The sequence below is a fragment of the Furipterus horrens genome, unplaced genomic scaffold (assembly GCF_987537825.1).
Source record: "Furipterus horrens unplaced genomic scaffold, mFurHor1.1.pri manual_scaffold_5, whole genome shotgun sequence".
In the NCBI taxonomy this organism is placed as follows: domain Eukaryota; kingdom Metazoa; phylum Chordata; class Mammalia; order Chiroptera; family Furipteridae; genus Furipterus; species Furipterus horrens.
In genome coordinates, this window is record NW_028327175.1 from 167,618,132 (window position 1) to 167,646,022 (window position 27,891).

A 27,891-nucleotide genomic window follows, 5' to 3' on the forward strand; every position below is an offset into this window, starting at 1 on the left:
GATATTATGTTACTTTTTTCTCCATGAATACTAAGTCTTTATAATCCATTGTGTATTTTATACTTTGAGCACATCTTTATTCAGACACCAAATTTTCAATGATTAAAATATAGTCCTACTGAAACAGAAAGTTGTGTTTAATGCAAAATATTTCACACTGCTTTCACTTTAACTTAAATTTTAAATAATTAAAATTAAATGCAATAATAATTTAATTCATCAGTTGAGCTAGCAACTCTTCAAGTGCTCAATAGCCACATGTGGCCGGTGGCTGTCTGTATTAGCACGAGTCTATGCCCTGCGGTTAACACTCAAGTGTAGTCCATGACCAACCATATCCTCACCTCCTGGAGCTGGTTAGAGATACAGAATCTCAGGCCCCACCCAGGTCTCCTGAGTCAAAATCTGCATTTCACCAAATTCTCTAGATGATTTGCATGCTCACTACAGTTTGAGAAGCGGTAACCTAGATGTCAGGCCATGATTTGGGGAATGACTGTAGAAACTGAGTAGATTTTGAGTGGAAAAGGGAGACCTCCAGGAAGTAGCGGTAACAGTCTTCAAATATTTAAAGGCCTGTATGTGGAAGGTGGGGAAGATTTAGTCCCAGCTGAAGAGAAGGGACCATAAACAGAGATAGGGCTGGGGATGGGAGAAAGGAAACTGAACTTTTTAAAGCTTCCATAGTTAACTACATCACTTATCCTTGTAACAAAAGACCTGGACTTGGAGTTAAATCAGAGAATCTGAGTTCACATTTCACCTTAGCCAGTCATTGTGCATCCTGATGGAAGGATTGTTTAAATGCTCTGAGCCTCAGTTTACTGTCTGTAAAATGGGGAAAATGCTAAGCCTCCTCTTAGGGCAAAAACTGTATTTGCTGTATTCACACCACCATGTCTGGGCTTGGCCAGACCTGACACAGATTCAGTCCACAGTAATGATCTCTTTGTAAACCAGGCAAAGCTGTCTTGTGAAGGATGGCAATTACTGCTGTTAGCAGGCTTGTGGTTTGAGGTACCAGGTTGCATTTTTCAGTAGACACAAACAAACCCAGCCCCTGTTTCCTTCATCCCAATGAAAGCTTGTTTTAAAAAATATATTTATACAGCCTCAATTGATCTGGCTGGATCTCTCCTCAAACCTTTTCATCAGGAGAGTGAAAACAGAAAAGCAGGGAGGGTAAGTTGGAGCTCTTGTGCCTTCCCTTGCTCAGTGGGTGGTGCTGGGTCTCTGGCCACTTACCCACTATTGGGACAAACTGTCTCCAACGGGGTTGGGGTAACCTGGCCTAGCAAATCACTTCTCTGTAAAGACCCCAGCACAGGATCGCCAAGCACATCTGTGCTTCTGTCAAATAAACAAAGAGTATCTACTGCTCTCAGGCAGGCACTAACATTAGCCGAATGAGGGCTCTTTGGGGATCAGAGAAAGGAGGTTTGCATTTGAAAATAAACCACTGTACGTGGATTTATAGCACTGTTTTTCCGACAGAGGGGGAAATATTTTTCTCTGGGAGATTAGAATTTACTAGTGGATTCAAGTGTAACTTTGGAGACTGGCAGAGGTATTAGATGTGGCAGTATCACAGTATTGTTTTATTGGCAATTAGATTTCAAACTGGCACCAATGTATGAAAATAAGTCTCAATTATGGGCCTGTGAAGTTTCTCCACCATCTGTCAACAGTTTGCTCCTTATGCCACAACATGTGTACCTTTGGAGGGGAAATGATTTAATAGCCCACGTGAAGAGGTACAGCCACCAGATTATGTTGAAGTTTATAGCCAGTGCTGCCTGCATTTGTGATTTCTGACACAGAGAAAGCAAATTTAAGCTTGCGCACACACACACACACACACACACACACACACACACACACACACACACACACACCATTTCTGGGTGTCATAGCCTCACAACTATCAGGGATGAAAAAGATACCTTCAAAAAGAGTCAGCCTAACTTTACAGTTGTGAAAAATCAAGTCCCAGAGAGGGCCAGGGACTTGTCCAAGTGACACTGTAACATGGGGCAGAGTTAAAACCATAATCAAAGGAAAACACGGTCAGGAGCAGTGGTGTGTTTGTAAATGTGTAATAATAAGCTCTCTGGGGGAAATTAAAGGCCTGATGTGTAGTGCTTGCTAGCCTTATGGTGTGCACACTCCTAAGGTGGTGTCACTGAATGTGGCGTTTGAAAGGATATATTGTGTACAGTCACCTGTCACGAGCCAGTAGGTGCCAGCTCAGTGTATGTAAGGTAAGGGCAGTGAGGCTACTGCAAGGCAGTTTGTGGTTTGCCTTTCCAGCATCTGTTTGTCCTTCTGGTAAGAGCACCCTGATTTTTTCTGAGCATATCCACCCCTACACTCTTCTCTGCCCGTGTAGCTTGGGTTAGGGTAACCCCCTCACCAGGTCCAAGGGTGCCATTTGACCCAGGCCTGTTCCAATTAATGTATCCCATCTCCTGGGACATTGATTGGTTCAGGGCTGGGCTTTGGCCTAATATGGCTGTAGGAGTCAGGCTCTAGACTTGCTGTGAAGGAGCAGTCTGGATCTGCTGGTGGCCAATTTGCCACCACGAGAAAAGAACTGAGAACTGTCTGAGAGTGGAGACAAACCCAGAGGAAAACACAGCCAAGAGACGGAGAGAATGGGCCCTGATAATACTGTTGCTCTTGCATCTATCCCTGCTTCAAGCTTAATCCCCGGACCTTCTGTTTATGAGAATCAATAAAGCCCCATGTTTCTTTATCATGCATGCACTTCTGACAGAAAGAATCCTAACTGATGAGTTTTTCCCCGGGAGTTGTACTGGAAAATCTCTAGGGCCTTTCGGACCTGCTACTTATCCCGAATGTGAATGGACCTTATATTGGTCATCACTGCTTCCACAGAACCCAGCATCATGCCTGATATGTGGGAGATGCTCAAGAAATATTGGTCAAATGTCTTGTCTCAGGCAAGTTGTACTGTATTATGAGGCAGCAACAAACAGCCCCAAACTCAATGGTTTATAACAACTAAGATTGATTTCTCAGTCCCATCTTTTGTCACTTGTATTTTGCAGCTCCATATGTATTTATGCTTGGATCCAGGCTGGTGAGATAGCTTACATCTGGGACATGACAATCTCATGGCAGAGGGAGAAAGAGCAGAAGCAGCACCTTGTGATGGCTCATAAAGTTTCTGCTTAGATACAAGGCACCTGTCGCTCCTTCTCATGTTTCTTTGGTCAATGGGAGTCACCTGGCAGGGAAGTAGGTATGCTCTATCCACAGAAAGACATTGCATGCCACAGGCATGGGTAGACATTTAGAATCAATTCTTTTATAAGTTGGGGAGTGAAAAATAAGGAAACCACATATTTAGATAATGTCTAAATGTACACAATTAGACATTTTCCTGAAAATGAACATTTGACTATCCACTGTCCTGGCAATGCCACTTCTAGGTGTAAAGCCCAGAGAACTTCTTGCATGTGGGTACCACATATGTACAGATGTGGGCAGTTGTGTTGATAGCAGCATATTGAGTATAGCACAAAACCCCCAGCAACTCAAATGATTTAAATGTTTGTAGGCAGGTGTAAGATAATTTATGCAGAGAAATAATATGCAGCAATTAAAATGAAAAACCTCAGCTATTTGTAACAAATTGATGCATCTTAGAAACACAATATTAAGTGAAATCAGCAGGTCTACAGAAGACTACATAGAATATAATTCCTATATTATAATTCATTCATATGTGACAACACTGCAACAAATATAAAGGAATGATATACCCGAAATTCAGGATGTGGCTTCTTTGGGTGGAGGAAAGTACAGGATGGGATAAGTGGATACAAGTTACTGGTGATGTTCTAGCTATTAAGTTGGATGGTAAGTTGAGGAGTGGTCATTTTAATGTTATACATTTTAACTTAAATTTGTTGCATTTATTCTTTATATTCTCTATCAAATATTACATTCAAAATATAATTAGAAAGAATGCAAAGATAACAACTTGGAAAGGAGATAACTTAAAAACAGACAAAAGTGATTATGGAAGAATGCTGTCTTAGAAAAGCGGGATTCCTAGAAGCAAATTTGGAAAAGATATTTTTGGGCAGAGTTCAGGAGCCTGGACAAGAAGGTGGGGGTGTTGAGTGTTCTGGCAGCTCAGATCATCAGGCCACCCCACACCTGAGGAGGGTCTGTGTCCTCATTGGCCCCAACATCATGCTCATTAGGCCACTTTAGGGCTGAGATATGTGGAGGAACCCTGCACATGGACATGAGGATTTACCAAGAAAAAGCTACCACTGTGGATGAATACACTGGCTGTTGGGTTTGTCCAACAGATGTTATGATTTAACTCTCCATTGAGAATTTGGTCCTTTCTGGCTGTATGGAGGAGGTCCCATTGTGACCTTGTCAAGCTGTAGAGGCCACATCCAGATGGCGAGTGAAGTCTCTTGACCATCCCCATGCAATGCTGACCACTCCCAATGAGGCTGCGTTCTGCTGGAAGATTCCCTGATCTGTTTTCCAATCTCAAGGGAGGAGAAGGCAGGTTCAGACTGGAGATTCTGGATATCTATAAAAATAATCCAAGAGCACCTGCCCCCAGGTGCCTCATCACCTTCCTGGACAGAACAAATTACATTCCTAAGGGAAGCCTGCCTTGCGATGTGATCCCAGTGGCCCCAGTGGTGTCTGAATCTATTTTCCCAGAGGAAGGGAGAGAGAAGGGGATTCTGGGGAGCCTGGAACGAGTCAGAGCAGAAACCAGAGCACTAGGGAGACCTACCCAACCACTGAGGGAGGGGAAGCCTTCCTGAACCAGCACTCCGTGAACTTCCTTGCTCTCCTGTGGGGTACATGCAAAATTTGCCCTCTGCTCCCTGCTAAGGGCATGCTTGGAAACTCTGAACATTCAAGCCTATTTAGCTTGTTTTAGTTTGGTTGCTTCGGTTGCAAGGAACAGAAGCCTAGGGAAGAAAATAAAATTTTTGTCGAGTGTATTTAAATAGGAATAGGCTTAGCTTTAGATAAAACTTAGTCCAGAATTTAAAAAATATTTCAAGAGTTCTCTTTCTCCCTCTTTTGACTTCTTGCCTCTGCTTTCTAGTGTTGGCTTTATTCTCCAAGGTGAAGACTTTTTACCACTACCAGATTCCAGGGTTCTCCCAGAAGCTCCCGGAGCTCCATTGAAGTCCATCAGGAAAGAAAGAGCTTCTTTGTCTCTGACCCCACTAGAAGTCCTGAGATTCATTCTGCAGGGGCTGTCTTGGCCACATGTCCCTTCCTGGCCAATCACAATTGTGGGGGATGGGATGCACTGATTGGAGTAGCTAGGTCACATGATCTCCTCTGGGTAGGGGAGAGAGTCAGCTTCTCCAGAACCACGTGGGTCTTTTAATGGAAATCACAGGCCCTTAGTGAAAAGAAAGGGAAATTGGGTGCTGAGAGGGTAATCCATAAGTATGACTTTCTATTTACTGATGCTTTGAAGACTGTTAGTCATCTGGAGGAAAATGATTCATATGACATATTGGTGGTAAGGGTATATTTCCCTTTGGAGTTTATGTCGATTTTTAAAACGTTAAAAAGCTTTTACTTTAAACCATGGACATTCTCAAACATATACAAAAAAATAGAACAGATAGCATAATGAATCCTCTATCCTGTCCTGCTGTCCCCCTGTACCCATCATCCAGCTTTGACCATTGTGATGTGTTCATTTTTGACTTTCATATTTGTACATAGTTCAATCTTGAGCTTTTCCATTGTGGTTCCTTCCACTGTTTGTGTTTGTGTTTAGAGAGAAGTCAAATAACCCTTCATCTACATTTTCTTCCAGTCCTCCCCACCCCCACCCCCTGACCTTTGGATATAATGCTGTGAGGTGAGGCTCTAACAGGATTTCTCCCGGGTGTCCAATTTTCCCAACTCTGTTTATTGAATCTTTCATTCTGTTTTCACTGGTTTATGAAGCATCCTTGATTTGATATTAAGATCTTGCATGTACCAGCATCTGTCATTGGCTACATACTCTCTTTTACTGACCTGTATGTTCTTGTACCAATACCAATGTTTTGAATTTTGTAGATGTACAAATAAGCTTTCGTATCCAGTATACCTAGTTCCATCACTATGTTTCTTTTTTTCAAAATTTTCTTGCCCAACTTAACTTTTCATTTTTTCCAGATAAAACTTAAAATTGTTTTCCTAAGTTTTAAAGAAAAATTCCTTAGGAATTTGATTAGACTTGGGTATAGTCATGTGCTATTTTGGAAAAATGAATTTTTTTCAATGATTCTTCTTCCAATATAGAGATATGGTCTGTCTCCCCATTTATTCAGGTCTTAAAGTTCCTCTGTAAAACTGTATAGTGTTATCTCCTGTGAGGGTCATCCCTGGGTTGTTTATGTATTTTGTTGTGTTTATGGATGGGAGATGAAAAAGTTCTTATTTTATCTTCTTTACTTGGTCTCTAATGCTTTTTACTTCTATGATGTCTGAGTTATTCTGAAAGGTTTAGAACATGTTTTTTTGGAACCCACCACCCTAATCTGTCAGAGTTTATATTTGTTCTAAAAATGGAGTCCCTGAGCTCTTATGTTCAGTGGGAAGAGCATGAGTTTTGACATTGAGACGGAACTGAGCTCCAGGCCCTGCCCTAACCTTTCTCAGCTGTGTGGCTGTGGGCAAACCATTTTGCTTCTTGGAGTCTCATTTTCCTTATTTGTAAATGGGTTTGGGTTGTTTTCTTTGTCTTTCATCTACTTCCTTATATTGTGTTTCTTTCTAAACTTCTCCTTCTTCCCTAGGAGAATCTAAATATCTTTGGAACAGGGCCTGTGCCTCGTCCGTAGTTACGGGTAGGAATATAACTAGGTAACAGTGGAAGTTCAGTACTGACAGCAGAGTCCAGCCAATGGACACCATTTTAGTTCATTCAAAATAGAATATATTTTGAAATAATCTAGAGTTCTCACCTGGATTATGGTTCTTTAATAAAACTTTGAAATATGGATAATAGTTAAGATTAAAATAGTCAAGGTTTCTTGAGTTCTTAGCATGTGTCAGGCACTGCTGATCATATTCCAAGCAAATATGGTGAGGAAGGTGTGATTTCATCTTAAAGCAGCTAAGAAACTGAGATCAAACAGCTAGGTCAGAGTGCAGCTGGAACTCAAACCAGCTCAGTGCTCTGAGCTTGCTCACCCTGCTATCCTCCCTCCCTACAATAATCAAATGATGTCTTAAAAAATTTTTTTAAAAAATTTTTTGACTTTGGGGAGAGAGAAAGAGAGAGAGAGAGAGAGAGAGAGAGAGAGAGAGAGAGAGAGAGAGAGAGAGAGAGAAAACCCCATCAATTTGTTGTCCCACTTACTTATGCATTCGTTGGTTGGTTCTTGTATATGCCTGACCAGGGATTGAACCTGCAACCTTGACAGGGGGAACGAGGCTCTAACCAACTGAGCTACCTGGCCAGTCATGCTGCCTTTTCTCTGAGAAACCACCCAAAAAATAGTCTAGGTTTTCACACCTAGGTTTATTGAGGGAAGGGAGAAAAAGGGGTTAGAGGTAACAGAAACTCCTGCTCCACTTCGAGGGCCAGTACAGGCAAGGAATGGGGCAGAAAAGAAAGAAAGAAGAGAGAAAAAAAAGGAGTGAAAACTCCCAGTTGCCCAGAAGGGCCAGAAAACTTACTTCCATCCTACATTTCTGCAGGCACCAGCTCCACAGCTTTCCGGACATACATACGGTTAGGGTGAGCTTATACATCAATGCATTCAACAAGTTACTTTCATTTCCCCGTTTTTCCCCAGTAAGTATGTCATGCTAGGTCCATCAACATTTCTTCTGGGAACAAGCAAAGTCCATTTTCATTTCTTATGGGGGAAGGTGGGACTTAGTTTAATTTGCATAATCTCATTTGCATATGCCAAAAGTCCAGGTGGGCAGTCCATCCGCTGCCATGTTTTGACAATGAACGAAGGGGTAGTGTAGACTGCAGATGCCCCGAAGGAACTGGGCTGAAGGGAGGAGCCTTTGCGCACAGAGCTTGCACAACTGCAGTAGAAGCTGTGGTAGAAGCCATACTCCTTCCTGCCGGTTGTACTGACCAGACTGCCACGTTCTGACAGCCAATGTAATCAAGTAGTGCCTTAGGCCTATGAGGTAGCCAGGAGTACTGTCTTGTCCCTTCCTTCCCACTTGTTGTTTAGATCCTGATTTTAAACAAAGTAGAGAAGTCAGAAAGCCATCGATGAGTGTTAGTTGCCTTCTCTTCCTTTCTCCATTTTAAGCATCCCCAGAATAGGACTGTGATCAGTTATTTTACACTATGGTGTTAAACTCCTGGCATTGAGTCTTCGATGCCCTTGGCTCTCCTGATAACAGTGGCAGGTAAGCCTGGCCAATGAAAGACTGCTGTGGGGTGGGGAAGTATGGAGTATGAAGGGGGCATGGAGAATGGAGGCAGAGGACTCGAAACCTGGCAGGATGACAATGGGGAAAGAGCCTGAATGTGGACCCAGATACACCTGCCGCCTGATAACTGTGTGACTTGGTTCAAATTGCTTATGTTCTCCGTGCCTCTGCTTTCTCATTGCCAAAGTGGGAACTGGCTACAACTGTGGGGCTGGAGGGGTGATACACCTGGATGGTGGGAGCTGCTCTCACATGTGCAGCCTTGGGCTTGTGCAGGATGATATCTTTGTTGTTGTTTGCACTAAAAAAATAATCAGAGAGGAAAACAGTGAGCAGGAAGAGGGTGATACCTAATCCTCAAGCTGGCTTCTGATGGCAGAAGCACTCAATGGATTGTTAGTACTGCAGGGGAAAGGGATCAGAAGGAGGTTGACCAGATAGGCCTCAGATGTTTTCTGGGTCATACAGATTTCAGGCCATTCAATTTCAGTTTTTTAAAAGAATGGACTCCACAATTTTTCAGGAACATACTGTGATAGTATAAAATCAGTAATAGTAACAATAGCTCACATTTATGCACTTACTATGGACCAGGTATTTTGTGTTTTGGATGGATTATCTGATTTAATCCATAGAAAAAACCTATGAAAGAGGCATTACTATTGTGCCCAGTTTAGAGGTGGAGAAAGTCCTGAGGGTTTAAGTAGCTTGAAGTCCCTGAGGTTATGGAGCTGGGAATGGGCATTTATGCCACAGCGGCTGTAGAACTTAACTCAATACCCAGGTCCCACCTCAGATCATTTAAATCAGAAACTCTTGGGTGGGGTTCCAGGGTCAGTAACAGTGGATAGTGCCTGCGTGATTCTCATCTGTGGCCAGGCTTGAGGATGTCTGGACCAGGTGTCTCCCTGGTGGGCAGCAGATGATATCAAGGTGGTAGAGGCAGGGGAGGGTAAACGTGTTTGTGGTGGAGATTGGGGGGAGATGGTGGCAGATGGAGCGGTGAGGCCCCACTGGAGGCTCCTGGGCATCAGTAGCAACATGATTTTTCTTGAAGGGGAAGAAAAGATAGCTGGCGGGCTGAGCCTGTGTGTGTGTGTTTGAAAGACAGAGGGAAAGAGAATGACTGTATATATCCATGTTTGCATGTGATTCAGTATTTGTATGCTCATGTGTATGCACTTACGTAATCGTGGAAATATATGTATGGATGTGTATGTGCATGTGAGGAAGTATGTATGTATATGAGTGTATCTCTATGTGTGTGTGATTGTATGAATCTGTTTAAGTATATATGCATGTGTGTTTAAATGTGTATTTGTGAGCAAATGTACATGCACACTTATCTATTTGTGCATGAGTATGCATGATTATGAGTGTGTATGTGGAGGTATGGGATTTTATGAATGTGCTCATGTTTTAACTATATACATGAGTGCTTATTTTAGTATAAACATGTGAAAGTATATAGTTGTGTACATGTGTGTATGGGTCTGTGCATGTATGTATGATATATATGTGTGCATGCATGTTTCTATATGTGCACATATACTGTGGATTAAATGTTTGTGTCCCACTCCCAAATTTGTATATTGAAGCCCTAATACCAAATGTGATGGCATTTAGAGGTATCATAATTGGGAGGTTAGATGAGACCATGAGGGTGGGTGCTCATGATAGAATTAATGCCCTTATAAAAAAGGAAGAGACAGCAGAGCTCTTTCTGCCATATGAGGACAGAGCTAGAAGTTGGCTATTTACAAGCCAAGAAAATAGTCCTCACCAGACACTGATCTACTGGTGTCTTGAACTTGGACTTCTCAGGCTCCAGAACTGTGATAAACAATAGTTTGTTGTTTAAGCCACTCAGTTATGGTATTTTGTAATAGCAGTCTGAGCTGACTAAGACAACATAGGTGTGTATTTATGTACACATATAGGCAAGTATTTGTGTACATGTATAAATGTGTACAAGGGTGTGCATATAGGGCTGTTAGCTTAAGTATGTGTGCATATGGTTGTGTATATCTATGTGCATGGGTGTATGCATATATGACTATAGGTAGTTATGCATGTTTGTATATATGTGTACATGTGCCTATTTGTATATATTTATGAGTACACATGTGGGAGAGGATGTGGATATGAATGTATATGTGTGTGGAATTCTGTGGGTATGTGTGCATGTGTGGATGTCTGTATGTATGTGCATGTGGTTGTATACGTGTGTGGGGGGGTATGTGCATGTGTGAGTGTTATGTGCAGTGGAGTCCTGAGCTGTGAAGCTGGGTGCCTTTCCTTTGCTCCTGACGGATGGTCCAGCAAATGAAGCTCTCTCTGCCACCTGCTTACTTATCCCCCCGCCCCCCCCCCCCCCAGAGCCTTATTTCCTCCCTCTAATCCTGCTGCTGCCCCTGTGGCTGCTTCCTCACTTCCTTGCTCCCCCTCCTGACATTTGCTCCCTCTTGGCTAGTTATGGGGAAGGTGGGGTTAGGACAGATAAGGCAGATGAGGCAGGCCTGGCCTGAGCCCACTGTGGCAGAGCCAGGAGGTAGGCATGGCTGATAGTGTGAGTAAGTATGTGTGTGTATGTGGTTACCACGGCAGGGAGGCAAAACCCAGGCAGCTGTTGCTAGTGCCTGGCCTCCATTCGCAGGGTGGGCAGGCAGCCCAGGGTAGAAGGGCCTGTGCTCTGCAGACAAAAATGCCAGATGGTGGGGATTTGGGTGGTGGTGGTGGTGGTGGTGGGGGTTCTTTATGGCCTGGCTGCCAAGGGCGAGGAGGTTTCTGGGGCTTTGGAGAATGGGCTGGAGAGTTGCTTGTGTTCTGCTGTAGGTTTTATTTGTGTGTGTGTGTGTGTGTGTAGAGTGGGAGGCTTGTTTTTATATTTCAGTGTATATTTCCCCTTTGCGTTTCTATCAGTTTGCTAAAAAAATTGATTGTGAAGCTCTAAATTTTTTGATATAAGGGGAATACATGTTCCTGCAAGAAAGTCAAACTTCTTTTTTTTTAATCCTCACCCAAGGATATGTTTATTGATTTTAGAGAGAGAGGAATGGGGAGAGAGACAGACATTGATGTGAGAGAGAAATATTGACCGGTTGCCTCCCGAATGCACCCTGACCGGGAAACGAACCTACAACCTTTTGATATATGGGATGACACTCCAATTAATTGAGCCACCTGACCAGGGCTAAAACTTTTTTTAAAACAGAAAATATATATTGACAAGCTATAAAAGAAGTACCAGATAAGGCAGATATTTAGATTGGGTGTTTCTCTTGTGAATGAGCCATCGGAGCACGGCAGGTGGCTGGGCTCTGTAATGGGTTCCACTCCCTGTTGATTTTCTGAACTTTGTTTTCAGTGCAGGAGGTTTTCCTCAGTGGACCCACCCCAGGTGTTGTGCTCTGCCATGTTCTATTGGGAAATGCAAAGCTTGCCCAGATGCAAGGCTCAGACAGGTGTCCTATGGCTCTGCCCCTCCACCTCTGCCCAGTGTGGTCTTTCTGTGGAGACCACTCTAGTGTGTCTTTGTCTCACCAAGGTGGACATGTGTGAACAGTAAAACTGTGGGCAGAGGCCAAAGGCCTTTTTTTCTTAGTGGAAATGGGAAATAATGAGGAGAAGGATGATTTTAAGCGAGTGAAATGTTTCCTGGCCCTCATACAGCCTAAGCACTAACATCTGCACAGGAAGGTGGTGCTCATCGGGAGTCCTGGACACAATGGGTGGACCCAAGAGCTGCCTTGGAAACAGGTGGCTGTCTTCACAGACTTCACTGCCTCTGGCTTCCATTCCCTGTCACCAGGCTCAGAGACCCCCAATGGCTCTATGCTGAAGAAAGTTCAAATTCCTTAACAGACGTTGCAAATCACAGACAGAGCCACCTTGCTGGGGCACCCTTCTTTTAGGGGTTCATTCTACCACTACAACTTTGTTAACTTGCTCCAGGCTCTAAATGCCATTTACTTTTTAAAAAAAACAGAAAAGTATTTATTAACAAGTTATAAAAGCAGTACCATATAAGACAGAAAATAGGATGGGTCAACACCTATGCCAGTGGCCTTTTTGCCTCTCTCTGCCCAAATTGCATCTCTTTCCAGGCTCAGCTAAAATGCCACTTCCTCCTTTCCTTCTCTGTGCTTCCCAAACCAAATCAGGGCTCTGTCAGCTGTGAAGAAATGGGCAACGGATACTGAGAAATCATCTAACAATGTTGACCACTGGCAGTGAGAGTCCAGGTCAAAGAGGGCCCCAGATTTCAGCCCTTCTGGCTAAGGGTGGCTTTCAGCCACACGAGGGAAGCATGGGTGGATGCTGGAGGTAGAGAGGATGGCTTTAGTCTTGCACATGTAACTCAGATGTCACCTTGGATTACTCTGTTAAGATCTGGGTAAGATTTTCTTGGACCCCGGGTTCCTTGAACCTTGAATGGATGTGTTAAAAGCAAATGTGACCCAGGAGTTCGAAAAAAATTCCTGGGTGGCTCATGGTCTCCTCTGGCTAGGAGTTTCTGTTGAATTAGTTTAGTCTAGTGATGACTTAGGGATCCCGAATGTGCTGTTCCTGTCCAGAAAGGTGGGGGATCAGATGTAGAATTCAGCCCCCACCCCTGCTATACAACACACAGACACAAACACATGCACACACACACATGTAGACATAGACATACAGGCACAGATACACATAGATAGTGCATAGACACAGGCAGACAAACACACACACAGACACACGTACACCCCATTTTCTCAAGGCATTTGTGTAAAGGGTTGTAAAAAAAGTGTAAAAACATGAACTTAGAATTTAAGATTAGATGTTTCTTTCTTTTCAAAAATGTCTCCTGACTATTTATTGACTTAGCTTCTGGCCTCCTACCTTGTTACTTGGTCCTCCCCTCTCTTTGCCCTCTCTCTCTCTGGATCAATACCCCAACCCTTTCCACTTCTTGGGGAGAGCAAATGCTCTGTCCATAGCTGACAGCCCTGGGACGCACCCGCTGGCATTACGGCGGTTTACGGAGGCGTCTGCTCTGACTCGTGCTTGTGCCGTACATGGTTGTTAGTTGTTTGAATGTTTCCCCAGCTTAGCTCTAGGCTCAGTTCAGAGCTCTGCAGTGCACATCAAGGACTTGGCTTTTGAGGTCCCCTCCCCAGGCTCCATCTGTCTGTTGAGGGAGGAGGGTCTCTTGGGTTTTGTTAGATGTAGGTGTGTTGAGTTTGAGGAGCTCCCAGAAGTTACATCCACCTTCTTCCCCCTCAACCGACCACTTCTAGGAGTAATCCAGCCTCAGTGCTGAGATAGAATGCCCTCCTCCTGGGCTCACCCTACTGAACACTAAGTGGTTGGGAGCAAGCTTGTGCCTCAGATGGGGTGGGGGGTGAGAGGAGCACCACAAATCTTCCCATGGAAGATAAAAAGGTCAAATGGTTTTAATTCATCTGCACAACTCACTGGGCTTAAAAGCATAGCCTGAAATGACTTCTTGATTGTGAGAAGATGCTTCATTAATCTTGGCCCTCTCGTTTGAGAGTGTGGGGGATGGAGACTAATGGCTGACATTCCAGTGTCTCATGGGTGGGACATACACCTGCAGCCACTTTGCAGAAAAGTCACAAGGAGAGGAAGAGCGAGTGGGTCAGGGAGATGAGAGAGGGACTCTGTGTCCTGATGGGTGGTGTGGTGAGAAAGGTGGGTGTGTGTGAGCCCCTTGCCAGAAATATTACCTATTAATTTAATATCATAAATCATGCTAGAGACAGTGCTCTGGGTCCTCAGAGCCTGGAGTCAGGAGTTGTGGGGTCAAGTTTGGTTCTTCCATTGCCTGGCTTGGCGACTGGTGCAGTTTGGTACCGCTCCCTATAAAATGCAGGGAAAGAATGAGGGTGCTTGATGATTTCTCAAGCTCAGTGTTAGGATGCTTGACTCTTTACCAACTACTGTGACAGACACACATGGGCTAAGCAGTGTAGCCTTGAGTTTAAGGCAATGCCTCTACCTTTGTGGGGCAGCCATACCTGCTCATGAGATCAAATGTGCAAAGGGTCCTACAAGAGGAAGGTGTCAGGAGGTTAACGTACTAAAAGAGTGTTACTTTAGGTAGTACTCCAGTAAGAAGTGGGGGGCGGGGATTCTGTGAGTGGGTGTGGGAAGAATCATGGAAGGCTTCCTGGAAGACAGGGACCTTATGACATGGGTCAAGTTTTGATAAGAAGAGGAGACGAAAGTAGGAAACTTCTACTTCCAAAATCAGGTATTTATCTTGGGGCCCAAGAATTTTTTTGTATATTTCTGGGATGAGGGAAGAGAAAGGACTGAGCATGGTCAGATCACAACTACTGTAGCCTTTGAGCAGCATAAAACCTCGTTTCACACTGAGTTTCTACCATCAGACAACCATTCCTGGAGACTTAAAGATTTTTCCTGTTTGCTTACCTGCATAGTGACTTTGGGCCAGCAATTTGGCTACCCTGAACCTCATCATTACATCAATAAAATGAGGATAATAGTATAGATAGGTAGGTAGGTAGATAGTTGGGATTTAACTATTTTAATACTTAGTACATTGTCTGGCACCTGATAAGAGCTCAATAAACATTAGCTCTGTCATGTGCTATCCTGATGACACAATTCTTGAGGACTCATTGTCCCCAGGCACTGTGCATTGCATTCTAATAATAACTAACACATTGTAGTAACTCTATGAGGAAAGTACTGTTATGATCCCCATTTTTAGAAACCTAAGGCACAAGTAACTTGCTCAAGGTCTCCCAGTAAGTAGAAAAAGTACAATTTGATTTCAGGCATCTATGCTCTTAACCACCCTGCTACCACCTCTTGGGATTAGTATTGTTACTTAGTTTTCAAAAAACAAGGATGCAGGCCCAGCTGACCAGTGGGAGCAGAAGATGTGAGAGGAGGAGGCACTCTAGAATGGTTTTCCTGTTTTCAACCAACCTAAGGAATCCAGGAAGATATGGTGCCCCCCCAAGAGTAGGAGTATAATAATTCTGCCCTAGCAGAAATTTACTATGTGGGTGCGGGCTCAGATTGGAACGATGCTTCCTAGAACCCAGGTAATTGGGCCAGAGTCTCAGAAATGGGGTGGAATGTCCTGAAAAATGAACTGAGAGCAGCAGATTTGAAGCAAACGTGTCTTATGTCTATGAGGATTCATCTGTCCAGCTTTTGAGAGGTGGTGAGCCAAGGTGACTCTGGCTATTACGAGATTATTGCCTGAGTCTTGCTGAGCCCTCCAGCCTTTGGAGAGACCCCAGCTGATGTTTCCATGAACTTTTGGGGAACATAAATTATGGGAGCTGTTTTCTTCCAGTTTAGTGATCAAATAAAACTTGAAAACTGCATCTCTATCCCTTATGGCAGACACTGTTAATGCCCTTGCTGTTTCCCCCTGCTGGTCAGTGTACTGCGCTAGACTTCCAGCTGCCTGTATCTGCAGCTCTGCCTGAGTCTTTCTGCTCATGCCTGGGAAACCCTGGTAAGTGATAGGCAATTAGTGACAATTACTGAAACCCCTTCCCACTCCAGCAAGAGAAGCCCTCAGTCAGTGACTGGCCAAAGTTGGTATATACATGAGATAACTCCAAGACATGACCCCAGACCATCTCTGAGAGCCCCACTGGGATGAAACTCCTCCTGCCCACTGAGATCACTTGCTCGATTACTCCTCCTTTGGGCTGCCTTGCCTGACCTGTCGCTCTTGTTTATTTTTCTACCAGGATTCTTGGGATCACCTCCCAAATAAACTCCCTGTGCTTAAATCCTTCTATCAGAGCCTGCTTCTAGTGCGACCCAAGCCAAGATAGCCGCTCTAAAAACTCTTGTTTCTTAGATTAGAAGAAACTTATTTAACTTTAACCCAGTGTATCCCAAATTTGTTTGATCAGTGAATTCTCTTTTACCAAGCACCTAGTAGCCTCCCATGGAACATTGTTCTGCAATACACGCTGTGACTAACCCTACCCTGCAGTTTATGGCTGGGTCATCTGAGGCCCAAAGAGGGAAGTCAGTGCCTGAGTCCATTCTTGGCAGAGTTGCATTAAGACTCACTACTCCTCTACTCCTGATACAGGTGCATTTTCTAACCTTTATACTCTGCATCCTCATCTGTGAGATGCAGAAAATAATATTTATTCCATAAGAACTAATGTAACATGTGTGAAAATTCTGAGTAAGCTGGAGAGGATTATACAAATGTGTTGAATAATTATCCTGACAGTGGAAGTGGGGGGTGAGCACTAGGGTCAAGAACCAGGGAGTTCACTGTCTGGGGGGTGGGTTTTGAGTTGTTACTATAGAGGAGGAAAGGTGATTGGTCTTCTGCCAAACCTACCAGGTTTCTAGCAGGGGCCCTTCCCCTCCCCACTCCCATCAAACCCACCACTGACCTGAAATATTAGCTTAGAGGAAGGTTAGAAAATGGCTTGAAGAGGGCCGGCAGCCGTATTGTAATATACTTCTCTCATTTTCATAGTCACCAGAGACAGCCAGGGAAGATAACCAGATGTTCAAGCATCTCTTCCTTGCTCTCGCTCCCTTGCTCGCTCATTCTGTCTTTTCTGTAAATTGAATTTAAAGGACCTGTTTCTTAGCAACAGCAGCAGGCAGTGGTTACAAAATCCTCCGTGGTCATTTCAATGTCCAATGTTTCAGTAAGCAAATGAGCCTCTCAGTACAGACAGGGGACGGGGGACAGATCTCAGGGCCACAGAGAAAGCCAGCACACCCAGAGCGATATCTGGCTTGCAGCTTCCCAGAGAACCCGAGGCGAGAGCAGCAGGGCTCACAGAACCCTCCGCGGCTCCCAGGCACGTGTGGCATCTGATGCTGGCTAGACGCCCATGGGCAGGAGGGCTGCCTGTAGCTCTTCCAGCTCTGTTCTGGGGAAGCTCTTGTCTTGGATGGTGTGGCTTTGTGAAAAGAGCCCTAGATAAAATCTTGGAAAACTCAAGTCTGACCCCAGCAACATTGCTGTGTTACCTTGGGCAAGTCACTGAATTTTCCTGAGCCTTAGCTTCTGTACCAGTCAGGTATGTGGTAGCACATACTTTGTGAACTGAGGCACAAGAGAGGTCAGAGCATGTGGAAGTTCGAAAAGCATCAGGAACAACCCAATGTCAGGGGTTAAGAATTGCCCTTTGGCCTGTAATGCTCTGCTTGCCTCTTCCTTGAAGAAAGTGGCTTGTGGTTCCACAAGTCTATCTGTCTCCAGGCTTGTGGACACAAAATTATGGGATATGGGAAGGTCCTGCTTGGTGCAGGAGAGGAGAAAGCCTCTCTGTACAATACCTGGTGATGGTGTTGCACAGAGAGGCTTTTGGAGGCACAGGATGGCAGAATATTGGAGGTGATGGGCCCTTAAGGCTTTTATTCTATTTCCTGGTGCTCGAGTTTTTGCTGAGGTTTCAGATCAATGACTCATGGGTAAGATATTGCCTGGACAATATCTTACAGGGTTTTGTAATTTGTTGAATTAGTTGTTAGCAGTTACCATTTAGGGGACTTCACATAACAGTTGTGATTTCCAGCTCCTTTTGAACAATCAGCAGGAGCAAATAACACCATCTCTGTGGAACTGAGCAAAGAATGCTTCATTTGGGTGGGACACACACTCCAGTTTGTCACAGTTCTCACCAGCCTCAGCTAGCTATAAATGGGGCTCTTCAGCTAATTTCATACCTACCTGGTTCTTGTAGGCTGAACTTGAGATCCCTGCTTTACCTCTTAAATATCTGTACAATGGGGATATTAATAAAGTCTATCCAAAAGAATTACTATTAAAATGAAATAATGTAATGCATGTAAAGTGCTTAGCACATGGCATGGGTTAAAAAATATTGGTTTTTATTCCCCTTTGAAAGCTTTCAAAACTTTGAGTCATTTGTATTAATTGGTCAGTCACAGGAACCTGGAATGGTTCTTTGCAGAGGACAAACTTTATTTAAACATGAATTTCTTCTGCTATATATTCATTTATTCAGATACCACAGTGCCAGAGTTTGGCCTCAAAAGATGCAAGTTCAAGCTTTGGGTATTTGTGATGTGGATGATCTTGGCCAAGCCTTTGACTTCTGAGCTTTCCCAATTTCTTTCATTCATTCATTCATTCATTTATTTATTATTGTGCTAGGCATCATGGTACTAGGTGATGAGGCTTCATTGATTGGTAAGACACAGCCAAAGGAAGGTCTTGATTCTGTTTCCTAGAAGCAGAGCCTGAGACAGGGGTTTGGGTACATATAATTTATTGAGGGAGTACTCTTAAGAACCTGGCTGGTTTGGCTCAGTGGATTGAGCGTCGGCCTCCGAGCTAAGTGTCGCTGGTTCGATCTTCCAGTCAGGGCACATCAGAGAAGGAAAACTCTGACTCCAAAAAACCTCCGCTGCCTTGCGGCATACCTCTTCAGGGGAAAGGCTAAGGGAGTAAACCCCGACAGAAAATCCGGAGCCGGAGTCCCTAAGGCGGTTTGACATTGTAGTCAACACCGGCAACTCCTGCGGCGCACCTGAAACCAAGCTGTATTGACTCCGTCTTTCCCTTGGACCCTTCAGCTGCGAAGAGAGGGGGGGTCTGCTGCATGGGCAACAGCAGACCCTCCATATCACCCTGCCCAGGCTCTGTAGCTTCAGCTTCACTGGAGAGGACACTCCAGCGTCATCGCAAGATGTCGATTCAACACGGGAGGAGACAGATACCGTGTCACTCCCGAGTCGGACTGCACAGCCATTCTCGGCGGTGCAGATAGACTCTTAAAAAGCTACACCATCGTCTCTCGAGACGGACGGCTGCCGACGACGACGAATAGTCCATTGTTTGGATACACCACAGTTCTGTTTATTCTTTCACCTGCTGATGGACATTTGGGATGTTTCCAGTTTAGGGCTATTACAAATAAAGCTGCTATGAACATTTATGTACACATCTCTATATGGACAGGTGGCTTCTTTTCTCTTGGGTAGATAGCTAGCTGTGGACTGGTGGGATCATAGGGTAAATGTATGTTTAATTCTGTAAGAAACTGCCAAACTATTTTCCAAAGTGATTGTACCCTTTTGCCTTCCCACTAGCAGGGTATAAGAGTTTCAGTTACCTATATCCTCACTTGGTATAGTCAGTCTTTTTAATTTTAGCCATTTTCATAAATGTTTTGAATGTGTTTTAAATGTAGAGCCTATGGAAAATATAATGAATTAGATAATAGAATAGAAAGGAGTTATTTATTCAACAAATATTGAGTGTCTTCGCTCTCCTGGCATTGTTCTAGATGCTGAGGGGATAGAATAGATATGGCCTCCTCCCTCATGGAACTAATAGTCCACATCCCTTCGATGCTTGTTTGGGGAAGATGGGGTGGTATGGGGACTCCAGTGTGGGGTGGAGGAGGTGAAGAAGGAGAAAGTTCAGTTAATGGAGGCAGTGAAGAGAAAGGGGACAGGGGCTGAATATAGGCTGTGGGGTGTAAAAATCAGTGCAGCTGGTCTAGAAAGATGCAATGCATCCCAACTCTACTGTTTACTATTATTGTGACCTTGTCCAAGTTATGTCCCTTCTCTGCCTCAGAGTCTTAGTTTTTTTTTTCCATTTGTAAAGTGGGAATAATGAATGTCTTACTGGCACTTAGCCAAATCCAGATGCTTAGTAAACTTAGTGAAGTCAGTGCCATTGATTCATTCAGTGCTGCTCTTTAGAGAGGACTTAGAAGTGTCCTCAGAAGGGTCCCAGGGATCATGGAGTCATCAGCCTGTGGCTCACTGCCTCATTTCCACCTTGTCCTACCAAGCCCTCAGATGCAGACATGACACCTATGGGCCACAAGCAGCCAAGGTGGATGGTAGTCCTGTTTATAGCTTTATGTTTAGAACTGCCCTGGGATGATGGCTCAGGCTCCCCACTACATTGGGATCTGAAGTTAGGCTATATTTAGGAAACACAGCTGCATCCCACTATTCTTCCTGCATCATTGGGTTTGAGTCATCGTGGTGTTGGAAGGGTACACGTCATTTTTGCCTAAGCTGTGTTTGTCATATGCAGGTCCCTCAGGAGCAGTAGGCAACCTTACACAACCTCTGTCTCAAGCTCCCTGAGATGAGGGCGGCAGGGGGGGGCGCAATCTACCTCCCTCAGAGCAACACTGGTTTCTGCTTTATCAGGAAGTACACAGCTGGGAATGTAGCTCCCCTGTGTCCTGTGTGTAGTCATAGCAACCATGATGCTCCACTTAGTTCAGCATCTCCCATTTACCCAGTGTTTTTACAATTGTCACCTACTGCATCCTCTAGACAGGTCTGGGACATGACATCATTGTCACTATTCCTATGTTCTAGATAAGGAAACTGAGGCTTCAAGAATATAGGGGCTTCCTCAAAGTTACTGTGTTGAGTTTACACATGACCTCAGGCTATGGAATTCCAAGATCAGGGTTCTTTCTGTTGAATTGTCATTGTTATCTAATTTTGCAGTTTTGTGGCCACTGGTCTATCCTGTTCCTTATCTGCCTGTACAAATCCTACTTTTCTTTTGAGGCCCAGTAGTTGGCTCAAATGCCACCTTCTCTGGGAAGCCCTCCATGATTCCTCAAGATGAATGTGAACTCATGGGCATTTCACAGTACAACGCAGAATGCAATGGGGCTGGGATGTGGGTTAGCACAGCTCCTTGCCTCCTCTGCTGGATCATGTTCCTTTAAGGCAGGAATTATGACTCATCACTTCCACATTCTCCACCTCACCTAAGGTAGACTGCACAAGCACATAGTAGGTATCCAAGAAGGTCTGACTGAATTAAGTTCCAATCAGATTCTATAACTTGACATTCCCCAGAGCCTGAGCAGTATTTGAGATCAGATAGGTCCTTGAGCTTCTACCCTGGCTCTGCCATTTTCTGCCTGGATGACCAAGGCTGTTCTTCTCCAAACTAACTCTAGGCCTCAGTTTGCTCAACCTGTAATGTAGCAATAAGCATAGAAATAACATTATCATGGGAATAATTATCATAGAAATAATTATAATGTAGAAATAGCCTATTTCATGAGGTAATGTTATAAGGATCAAAAGAGCTAATGCAAATAAAGACCACATGTATTACACACCTTGGTACATAATGAATGCTAAAAATACTAAGCTGAGGAGATTCTTGTTCTTTACTCAGCAATCTTGACCAATTTTCTTGGCAGGACAAAGGATCTGCTGATGCGTGACATCAGCTATTGATTAAACACCTGTCGGGTGATATTCATTCATTCACTCACTCTCTTACCAATTCAGAGTTGATGCAACTCACCTGAAAGCATCAGAAAAGGGTGGGAGCTCCCTTCCATCTTCCCTGTCCCATGGTCAAAGCTACCCTCTGGCTTTAGAAGCAGGAACCTCTCTGCTTTATTGATGGAGAGTTGGGGACGTTCCTTCAACTTCTCTTTATTGTGAACTTGAAGAATGTGGCCTCCAGATGGACCAGGAAAATAGGAGGAATAAAACTATATTTCAAAAGGACTGACAAGCTCTGAATGTGCCCTGCCTTCAGCCATTTCCTGCCCCACCAGAAGTGTAGGCTGAGGACTGGGGACTAGAAAAGAGGGAGGGCCTGGGTGGTCTGGGAGGAGGGTCTGCCCTGGGAGGCTACCATAGAGGACTGGGAGGGCCAGTGTGTTCTGGGGGGGGTGGCAGAGGTTCCCACAGGTAGCAGGGGCTGAAGGCAGGCATTTGGCCTGGGTAGCCCTTTGTAGCAGGATAATGTGGTGAGTATGCAGCTGGGGACAAATCCTGTCAGTCCCATGGCAACGGGGCTGGGGTTGCTCTGGATCCTGGGGATTTAATTTTGAAGTGGCATCAACCAGATTCTTTTTGCCTTAGGGGAGGGTTCATTGGTCTTATGGCAAGGTCTGAGCACTGGTTGGGGGACACTGACATGCCTTTTTACGGAGGACAGTTTTATGGAGGAGAGTCTGGCTTTACTCTAAGTGAATGGAGGGCAGTGACTTAGTTTAGGTGGGGTAGTGGGAGTGAGACATGTCCTAGGACATGGCAGAGACAGTGGCAATCACATCACTGATAGTCCTGCTCCCCCAGAGCCATGTAACTACTCTGGACGTGGGCTGTGGACAGAAGGTTGTGGGTCATTTTCAAGATGAAGCATAAAAGAGCTGGTGTGCAGCCCCATAGCTGTCTCTCTCCCAGCTGCAGTGGTGGAGGAGGCCAAGAGTGGGAGGTGGTGCAGCTTTAAGATGGACGGGACTGTCAGCCAGCGTCCCTCAATGACTATGTACAGCTGAGCCCTCTTCAGACTCAAGTTGGCTCTGTAAACAAGCAATAAACCTTTGTTGTGTTGGGCCACAGATATTTTGGGTTGTTTCCACAGCACAGTGAACATTTGGGGTGATCGAAAGTTGGTGGCAAAGATGTGACAGGATACTGATTTTTCATAGACTCAGTCAAATATTTTTATTGAAGTTCCATTTATATTGTGTTCTAAGGATAAATTCTTACACTAGACCTCAGCTACCTTACCAACCCTCTTGAACTCACTCAACAGATGGGAAAATGGAGGACCAGAGAGGTTAAGTAACAAGCTTAAGGTCACTGCTTACTCAGTCCTCAGGGATGCTTCATCATCATTTTGATTGTCCTTAAGAGAAGTTCAAGGATCCATGGCCAATAGAAACTTCTCTACACTTGTAGTCAAGCAGTTAATGTCAATGATCAAACATTCGAACGTGGTCGGAAAGCCCACTCTGAAAGGAACACTGGTATGACTCCTTAAGTGGAACAAGGACTTTTTAAGAAGGTAAAGAATAGCTCTCACTTTAACATATTTTGCAAACTGGAATCTTTGAATGGTGGAGATTTTTAAAAAATTGCACTACCATGTATATTTGTGTGTGCATACATATATTCTAGTGTACTTTGTGTGTGTGCATGTGTGTGTGCATGTGCCGACTCCAAGGCAAGAGGCTAGGTTTCCAGGAGATACATTTTAGATCAATATGTATCCAATTAATTGAGATTTTAAATAATGTTTAATCCTTTATCAGAACAAAGAAAATAAGGAAAAGCAGGAATTAATTTTTTTAAACTATAAAATTTTAAGTATTCTGGAGGTCTTGAATTTTGATTGATCCTGGCTCCTACACCCTTAGGTTGCATTAATGTATTTGTTTAACAAACAGTTATTGTGCACCTACTGTGTCCCAGACCCTGTGCCGCTGGCACTGAGCTTCAGAAGCAAGGCTCTGTCAATGGACTCCTAGGGAGATAAGGCAATAGAGAAAGTGGTAAGTGCTTCTTCATAAGAGGAGACCCCAGATGGCTGGGGAAATTCAGGAGGTAAATTTTCCCCACCTAATACTAGGAATCAGAGGAAGCATCGTAGAGGAGGCAGCACTGGAGCTGAAGCAGGGCAGGAAGGACAGGTAGGATTTTGAGAGGGAATGAGGGAGGCCAGTCCTAACAAAGGCAATAGCTGGAGCTCAGACATGAGGGTAGGGGTGAAATTAGTCTAATGTACTTTAACAAGGAGGCTGAAATAAAAAAGCGATTGCAGGTTAACCTCTAATTAACTGGAAAGTGCCAGTAACTGAAACCACTTATGGAAGGTTGTTCCATTAATTAAGATTTTCCAGTGTGTGTGTGTAGTGTGTGTGAGACCACATAGGCACAGATACACTCACACACCTGTTCAGCTGCACACTACCCTGAGGTCCCTCCTTCTGCATCTAGTGGGTGCCGGCTTCACACCCCTCTGTGGCAAGGTGGGCTACTACCTCTCAGCCTGGAAGACACATTCTCGGCACGCCAGCCTGCAGCCCCACGGAGGCACTGTTCTGAAAGGACTGGAAATGTAATCACAACAGTTTTTATTAGCAAAAGAACAGCAGGAGCCCTTCTGCTGTCCATATGGACAGATCCCGATGGGTATTCATGAAACAGTTTGCTGCAGGAACAGCCGTGCTTAAAACTCCTTGTCCAATTACCTTTGAACTTGCCTTTTTTGCTGCAGTGGCTGCTGCAGCTGCATGTGAAACATCTCACATGTGCGTTTCTCCCTGGGAAGGAGGGTCCGCCTTATGCTCTTTAGGGTTCCTTTGCCCAGGTGCTGGGCATTGTGTTGGGCCAGAGAAAATCCAGCAGTTTGGGTTCTTGTTACTTACCTTAGATGTCTTGATGGTCAATTTGGTCTCAGCCATCCTGTGTTAAATTGTCCAGTTAATTCGAGCCAACAATAGCTTTTGGAGAAGACTCAGGCCTAGTGGGACCAGGGACAAGGTATGATTCTGCAAGGGCACCAGGTGAGAGGGCAAAGAGCTGTCTTGTCCAGGCCTAATCCACATGATACTGGGTAGAGGACAGTAGGTACAGTGACCATATTAGAGACACTTTTAATTCCAAATGCCCTTCTTGTTGTCCTTAGTGACATAAATCACATTACAAGCCTAGATTCCAGGACAGAAGGTACAATTTTTGTGTACGAAGGATAGGAGAGTATAATCTGAAATAGGGTCACCGTTAAAGCAGAAAGAAGTCCATGACTTATGCAGGTGGTAGGTGCCAGACCTTGAGACTTGTTGGCTGGAAGAGGACAAAACAGGATCCAGCAGTTGGAAGCAGACACATGTCTCTGAGTTTGTGAAGGTCAATACCGGAAGGAGAGTCCAGCGAAAGAAACAGTGTCACTAGTCTATACCTTGTGGTCTGGGTGGGTCTGCCCTGGATACCCGGGTCAGAATGGACATCTGTTTTTCTGCTTGCTGGACTGACCATTTTCTGGCAATGATACCTCCCTTTTCCTCTGGAATCTACCACCTTCAGGCAGGGAAATTTCTGCTGCCTTCCATCCTCTTTCCAGGACTGACATTAAATTCAGGCCTGGCCCAATAGACTATCATGGATGGTTCTGGAATGGGCCTACTTGAGACAATAAGAGTTCCTTGGGATTTTTGTTGGAACTCTCTTTCAGAGAAATTTATAAGCAGGGTGAATGTAATGCTAGAGGTGTGGGTGGCCACATAGCTGCCACCTGGAAAGAACCTGATGAGGATGACTCCCACTGTGCCCAAAGCTACACCATCTCTGGCTGCTTCATACCAAAATCCATAAATTCTCTTTTGTACTAAAGCCAGTTTTAGAAGTCTGTGCCAGATGACCCTTTTCCCAAAGAAACTGGCACCCCAGGTTTTTCCTTTCTGTTTTTGATTCCATCAGTGAAGGCCTCTCTTGTAAGGGTATGGCTTCCCAAGTTGGCTAGAAGAGAGCCAAGCTTCCTCACTGCATGTTGAATCACATATGGCAAGTCAGATGGTCCTGGGTGTAGTTCTGGCTCATAGTAGCAGTGCATTAAATCATGTTAGTAATGTGACTGCACACATTTATGGGACTTTTCCATTTCTCATCCCTAAAGGCAGAATCATCATGGGATTCAGTCGAGAGTGTAGGCTTTGGAATCAGACAGATCTGGATTATTGTTCTGGTTTTGCCACTTGCTAGCAATGACCTGGGCAAGTTATTCAACCTCTACTGGCCTTGCTTCATCTGGAATATATTATACTCCTTCCTTATTGGGTGCTTTTGAAGACTAATTGAGAAAATTCATGCAGAGCAAAGCTTAGCATAGAGACTAGCATGTTCTATGTGAGAGCTATTATTATTTCTAGGCCCCCCTTCCAAAAAACCCTTTAAAGCTACCAAAACAATGCCCACCAATTGCTACTCCATTGGATTTCCCAGTGTGCATTTTCCTTCTGCCCCCATCTTGCTCCCCACCATGTCCACTGAGGGCTGAATTATTTTTGTTCTGGACTCTGTGGTTACCCAAATGTAGAAGACACAGGTATAGCCTGGAAACTCCTCAGGAGCAGCAATCACACCTGATGGCCAGGAAAGACCCAAGAAGAGAGCGTGTTCTAATGGAGGAAAGAGAGGGAATGCTCTGTGCCCAGAGTGGGGACAGGCTCGCTGAGAGCTCCGGTGTATGTCACCTTTGACCCTGGGGTGTTTTGTTTGAAGCACAAGAAACCACCCTTTTTCCATTTTGGAGATGGAGAGAGCTTTCTTTCATTTCAATTCAATGTTCTTGTGTGCTTGTGCAGTTGTGGTACCAACCCTAGCTCAGGTTTTCCCTATTTGTTTTCTTGTCAAATGCTCCAAATAGAAGGAATGTGCAGCATCATGGAATTGTAGAAACTGGCAAGCTGATTCTATAATTCATATGGAAACAAAAAGGAAATAGAATAACTAAAAAAAAATTGATAATGAACAAAGTTGGAGGACTAATATTGTCTGGTGTTAAGGCCTATTATTAGTTATGTTAATTGAGACTGTGTGGTATGAGCATCAAGATAGACAGCTCAGAGGAATTGACTTGGGGGCACAGAAATAGACCCACACATATATGGACAACTGATTTTTTACAAAGGTGCAAAGACAACTCAGGAGAGAAAGGATGGTTTCTTTAACAAAAGGCATGGAACAATTAGATATTCATATACAAAAAATGAACTTTGATCCTTAACTTGAATTATATATAAAAATTATCTCAAAGGGGGTGATAAATCTAAATGTAAAACCTAAAACTATAAAACTTCTAGAAGAAAACAGAAGAAAATCTTTGTGACCTTTGTTCAGGAGGAGTTCATAAGTATGGCACCAAAAAGCAGAATCTGTAAAAGAAAAAAATATAAATTGAACTTCATCAGAATAAAAAACTTCTGGTTTTGTTTTTTTAATTTTAAGCACCTTTATTAAGGTATAATCAACATACAACAAACTGATATATTTAAAGTGCATAATTTGAAAAGCTTCAATGTATCTATACACTTACGAAATTATCATCACAAAGTTAGTGAATATGTCCATTACCCCAAAAGAGTCATCCCGGACATTTGTAATCCTTCCCCTGCATCCCTTCCATCCCTTCTGGCCCCCACCCTACTGTCAAGCAACTGCTGATCTGTTTTGCATTACTCTCTTACTAACAAAAACTTAAAAAATTTTTATATTGGTTTCAGGTGTACAGTAGAGTGGTTAGACATTTATATAATTTATGAAGTGATCCTCCTGGTAATTCTAGTACCTACCTGGCACCATACGTTAGTTATTACAATATTATTGAGCACGTTCCCTGTGCTGTACTTTGTAACTTCTTACTCCCTTCACCTTTCTCACCCACCTCCCTCACCCCCTCCCATCCGGCGGCCCTGCTTGTTCACTGTATCTTTGAATGATACTGTCAAGAGAATTAAAAAAGGCAAGCCACAGACAGAGAAGTAAGTATAAATCATATATCTAATGAAGGACTTATATTCATAATTTAGAAGGCAATTTCAATAATAAGAAGACAAATACAAAACAGACGAAAGACTTAAATAGACATTTCACTACAGAAGGTATGCGAATGGTAATAAGCATGCGAAAAGATGCTCAACAGTATTAGCCTTTAGTGAAATGCAAAATAAA